Raw genomic sequence first — 6000 nt, forward strand, 5'->3', positions numbered from 1 at the left:
CGGATCGGTGCAAATTTTAGACCAGGCGCGGCATTTGAATGGCTTTTTTACGTCTCTGTTGTGATTGGTTATCGCTAATGTTTTAAGCCAATCATGTTGCAGCTGATGCAGTACGCGATAAATAAAACAAGGCGGCAGACAAAAACTTTGGCTTTGGCTTTCTGGCCCGTGACTTTTTCCTCGGTTGGTTGTTTCGTAAGCTGTACATGCTTACCAAGAAATTCAAATGTGTAAGATGCCTCGATTGATGAAGAAGATCGGAAACAATAGCCATTTTCAGCAACGTGTACTGCAAAAGCCTAGCTAATCCGGCCAAAATAGCGATGCATGCTGCTGCCGCTCGTCTCCTCATATCTGCAATCTACCTTTTTGCTTCTTTTATCTTAAATTTAACAAAATGGAACAAAATCTTTCATTTTCGATAAGCAACCAGGCAAAACATAACTAGATTTCAGGCCTTAACAGCGCTAACTGAGCAAAAAGTTGCACGGTTCGGGTGTTTACACGAGTCCGTACGAAATATGGAACCGTGCCGGTCAAAAAGTTGACCTGCTTTTTTCAGGTCCCAAATTTGCACACTTAGCCGTTCAAAAATTCGTCCAGTTCCGCCGGTCCCGTGTAAACGCAAGGTGGAACCGTGCAAGTTTTTGTCCGTGCAAAAATTTGTCCGGACCCGTGTTAACGGGGCCTTACTTGATAAGTTTAACGTTAAGTACTACTCGACCTTGCACTGAATATTCGAATCCTTGCAGCGCGGTTTATGTATATGTTTCTCCACAGAGGGTTATACGTTTTTAATAAATTGGTCATATTTCTGCGATAGAACAACGTTATTGTGGTAACAGACCTATAATAAGAGTACGATATTGTAAAGTTCGGTTCTATCTCAGAAGCAAAAGAAGTTTCTTTTCTTTAAAGTTCACTACAAAATTGAAATTAATTGGTATTAATTTATACCTATTCGTTTTTTTTTTTTCTAAATTTCAACGTCGAAATTGCCTGCCTAGACTAAACACAAATTTTAAAATTTTATGAATGGTAAACAAGTAAATTACAATCCTGTAGTTCTCCTTTTTTTGATTAATTTCTACTATTTCAGCGCTGCGTGAAACAACATAAATATCGCACAGGCACAAACCATAGTTGATACTAATAAATTTTCATGTAAATAGTAATAACCGATAGCCCAAGTTAGGAAATAAAGAAGATCGCACGATAACATCAATTATTTTTTGATGGCCTATGATAATAACTCGTGTTATAAACTTGTCAGTTGAAAAGAAACCGAACGCAATGAGAAACAGTTTATTGACAGAAAGAAATAATACAACCCATCGTGGATGAGGGCGCATTCAGCAAATTCTAAAGAAACATTTATTAGCTTTTAAGGTTCAATTAAGGGACTGCCTAGGGGTGTATTTGTTTTATTCAGTTGGAAATTTTACTTGAGCTTCTTTTAATTAAAACAAATTGCTCTTCGGCTTTTCCTGTAACCGACTCTCACTTACACATCACAGTAGATCATATTTAGTTCAATTTGTATCAATCTCAATTCAATTTAAGAAATAAAAAGAAAATTCACCGCAGTTACAAACCTTCAGGGAAAAACTCCACATAAGTAAGTTTAACATTTTTGGCGCAAATAGGGGTCAAACAAGAAGTTGAACTGAAATAAATTTGCTTTTTTCCATATTAACTTTTAAACTTGCTGCCGCCACATTTGTATAACATGCAGAGATAAAACAAGCTTCAAACCAAAAATTGAAAACTGTTTGTTAAGGAACTCCAGTTTAACCTCGACGACTTCAAATTATTGTATGGAATTGGTATTACTTGTACAGCTTTAAAAAACAAAAGACCGAAATCGGCAAAAGCCTGACACACTTGTAGAGAGGATCGGGGTGCTGAACTAAAAACCTATAGGCGAAATTTCGGGATCATACGACAAATCTTCGCATCTTTTCAATTCGCTGAAAGGAAGCTAAATTCAGGAAAATGAGCAAAAAAAACTACGGATTCAAAAGAATACATTGTATTTCGTTGTTTATATTTTTACCACTGAGCTCCTCTAATGCCTTTTATTTTCGCATGGGTGTAACATTATCTGTACTTTGTTACTTTCGCTTTCCGTTTTGGTATTGTTTCTTTTTCCTTAACACCACACGCGAAAATCAAATATCACGAAAATTTTGCCGTCCGAATTTTTAGCGAATTAGCGAATCTCAATTCCCGCGAAAGTGCATTTGGGTATTTAACCAGTTTTGTATTGAAAAATAAATTACAGAGAACAAATAAAGATTTTAATAAGTGTAAGTGTAATAAATAAAATATTGCAGCGAAAAAAAATTGGTTCCTTGTTTACTGGTATCTTACCATTTTAAGCGAACTACAAATCCTCGATTGGCTTAAATCCTTTTATTTGTCAACGAAAACATGAGATAGCCTCTCAGTATTACTAGATCCGACTCCACATGTCATTTAGATCCTGCGATAATTTCTTGGCTAATATTAAGTTTGATTGCGAGTATTCGGCGAAATTGAATAAACTCAGCCGTGGCGCAGTCCCTTTAAGCGGGCATGTTACAAGTAAAAAGGAAATCATCAGCTAATTTAATTTGTCATCAGGCTAAAATGATTGGTTGGTAGTCAGCAGTGCTTTGAACTTTGCACTAAAATACCTAAATTATACACGCGTTATTTTGGGTGCCTTGCGCAAAATAATTAAGAGATAGCCAGTTGAAATTACTTAATCCGCGTCCAAAAATGGCTCCTCGATTTTCTCTAATAAAGTGAGCGAATTAGCGCAATTTATAAATTGGCTGAAAAACTATATAATTGCATTGCCATGAAAACTCGTAGATGCCTTCTTACATTGTAGATAATTGAGCAGTGAATTTTGTGATGCCCGTGCTTGATTTTTGCTTAATTTTCACCAACAGAAAGTCGACTAAATTTTGCGTTTTTGGGGGCTTTGATAAACAACTGAAGCCACAAAAAAGTGTCGTTTAAATGAAACCAAACTTTTTGCGGTTTCAGGGTATTTTTTTATTGTTTCATGTTGTACTGAACTGCGATACAAAACACAAAAACCCGGCCGGGTACTCCATATAATGGGCTATACGGGGAGACTCCGCCCGAAAGGGGTACCTTTTTCAGGCTTCAGGTATATAAAAGGGTAGGGATTTCACAAGTTTTGGTATATGAAAGGGTATGAAAATCCGTCATTTAGGTTTTTAAAAGGGCCTTTAATTAAAATATTTCGAACAGACGCACTTTATGGCTGTATTATTTTAATTTATTAAGCGCTGCATGAAAATAAGAAGAAAACGTCCTGTTCTAAGTCTATGCCATGTCTTTTAGGTGTATGAAAGGGGTACCTTCTTTCAGTAAAAGGTATACGAAAGGGGTACAATTTCTGTCAAAATGGTATATAAAAGGGTAAGGGGTAAAAGTTTGGGGCGGAGCCTCCCCGTATAAAACTTTTTTGAGTGCCCCCCCCCCCCCCGGGCACAAAAAATGCTCATGAAACTAGGCATTTCGCATCGGCACTGAGGACTAAATGAACTTTAACTTTTTTGCGTACTGTCTAACGAACAACGAATATTATGAAATAAATTATTTGTACCAAAGCACTCACTCACTCCTTATCCCACGAGCTGAGGACTCTTGAGGCCAAAGCGCTTGCATTAATAGCCGCTTGACTTTACTGATTAAAGACACATTGAAAAATTAAGTTAGCAATTGAAACCTCCATGTTTTTCACGTAAAATATCGAAACGAAAGTTTTTTTTCGCATGGAGTAAGTCTACCCACATTACAAAAATGCTAAACTGTTACAGTAATGGAAAACCTCAAAATTTCATAAATGTCTGAAAATCGAGCTAAAATTTCAGCACTTACCTTTTTGGTAAACTTGTTCAGCTCAACGCTACTGAGAACTCCCCGTACTGTGACAATTTGGTTTGTGCAGCGCGGTATATGCTCTTTCGACCACAGGGAGTTAAAATAATTATTGAATAGGTCATATTTTTGCGATGAACAAGGTTATCGTGACAACAGATCCCAAACAATGACAGAGATAAAGAAATAAGGCTGTAATGTTCAGCACTATCTCGTCAGTAAAAAAGTATTAATAGGTTCAGTTACAGAATTTGAAGCGAAAATTTGACATGGCGTTAAGGTGTATCAATGGCTAATCTATTAACTTTTAAAAAAAAAGTAAGGTGGAAACTGTTATGACTTTGACAAATTTCAAATTGTCAAAACTAGTAAACAAACCAGAATTAAAGCACTATGGTTCTTTTTTTGTTAATTGATTTATTATTTTAGGAAAACCAAGTGTAAATATATCACCCGCAGAAAACAGCCGATAAAATCTAATTTAGGTAAGGAAATAATTTGATACCGATTAGAGAAATGAGCGCAATGACACGATCTGCACATTGAGTGTTTATAATGGTTGTAACTATCCTTTTTACAAAAGTTTCAGTTACAAGCCGTTCAGGATGAAATATGCAAAGCACAATGTGTAACATTGTTTATATTTTTATAATAACATGAATGCAACCCATCGTGGGGGATGGCACATACAGTGAATTCAATAGAAACATTTATTATCTTTTGAGGTTAAATGAGGGGTGTACCTAGGGGTAAAGCTAATATCCTTCGTTTGTGTGTTGAATAACATTGAACTGAAAACTACAAATAAAGAATGAGTGAAATGAACGACACAAAAAGAACGACACGACCCGCGACGGAGGCACGATGTGGACTGCAGTCGGCGGGACGAGAGGCGCACAGGCGAACGAACACATGTCGATGAGTCTAAGTTTAAATTTTAAAATTTGTAAAAGTGATCAATATTTTCTCCTAACTACAGTATATCATAACATTCTTTAACCTGCCACAGGCCGAAAATAAAGAAAATATTAAGCTGTGATCATCTTCATTGATGTATCTCTATGCCATATATTCTAAAATCAGCCTCAAACGAAGTGTATGTAGCTTAGCACTATAATGATTACATTACTGAGTGAAACCATGTTGCTTAGTGGATGCTTAAGCCTATTATTCAAAAGCAATACAAAAATTGTATTCATTGGCTAATGATAAATCAGTTATTATATTTACCTTTTCCGTAAACTTGTTGGGCTTTTATAGCAGAGATAAAAAAAATAGAACCTTAGAAATGTGCACTCTGTAACAGTTTAAGCTGTAATTCGCAGAATATCCAAATGCAACACCACGGGAGGTCTACTGAATGTATTTGTAACACTGATTAAAATGGTCTGAAAGGTTTCAAATTTCAATTAAAAATGTCAATTACAATTACAAGCTAGCCTTTTTAACAAGCTTCACGGGTGACGTTTTTTTGTAATTAAACTGAGAACTCTCTTAGCGAGAAATAATCTTAACATCTCAGTGGATCATGAGTCGATAAAATGCGCTTTAAAAATTTGTAATAATAGTCTAACACATGCCATTGGCCAGTGATAACTGGATTTCCCATTATACCGTCGATAGTTATTTCGGATAAAAAACGTAACGCGCAAATTGGGCAGCAGTTTTTTTTTTTCAACTGATTCACAATTGGTTAAACACAAAAACAATATAACTCATCGTGGGAGATGGCGTATACTATACAATTATTTCCAAGTATGTAATTTATTTACTGAGAGTTGATACTGTACATATTTATTGTGGTAGTGTAATTGTGAAGTTGTTGGAAAGAATGAATAAAAATTACAAATATAACTTACTCATTCCCTTTTTAGGCGTGATTATGGGTTACTCGCATGTCATGAAGGCGGCGTGGCGCAGTGGTTAGGGCGCTGGACTTGTAATCCGAAGGTCCCAGATTCAAATCCTCCTCCCTGCCACTAGATGGATTTTGTGCTTAGTCATCCCGTATTTGGTGGCCGGGTTGAGGAGGTGAAATCGATGGGGAGGCGATGGGGGTGTTAAGCTCCAGCGGAGGACGGGAGGCGGGAGACGGCTACA

General features: G+C 36.5%; 1 protein-coding gene across 2 annotated transcripts in view; it reads right to left on the minus strand.

The window, feature by feature from the left end:
* Window positions 1–5197, minus strand: part of LOC144636144 (uncharacterized) — a 33604-nt gene extending 28407 nt beyond the window's left edge. The window contains exon 1 of one of the 2 annotated variants that reach the window (XM_078495280.1): window positions 5131–5197. The gene's annotated coding sequence lies outside the window, so the exon portion shown is untranslated. Of the gene's footprint in view, window positions 1–3900; window positions 3968–5130 lie in introns of those variants that run through there. The other variant, XM_078495279.1, reaches the window with a different exon arrangement.
* Between the last annotated feature and the right edge of the window lie 803 nt (window positions 5198–6000).

This window comes from Oculina patagonica, chromosome 13 (assembly GCF_052425735.1).
Source record: "Oculina patagonica isolate OP01 chromosome 13, crgOcupat, whole genome shotgun sequence".
Classification (NCBI taxonomy): domain Eukaryota; kingdom Metazoa; phylum Cnidaria; class Anthozoa; order Scleractinia; family Oculinidae; genus Oculina; species Oculina patagonica.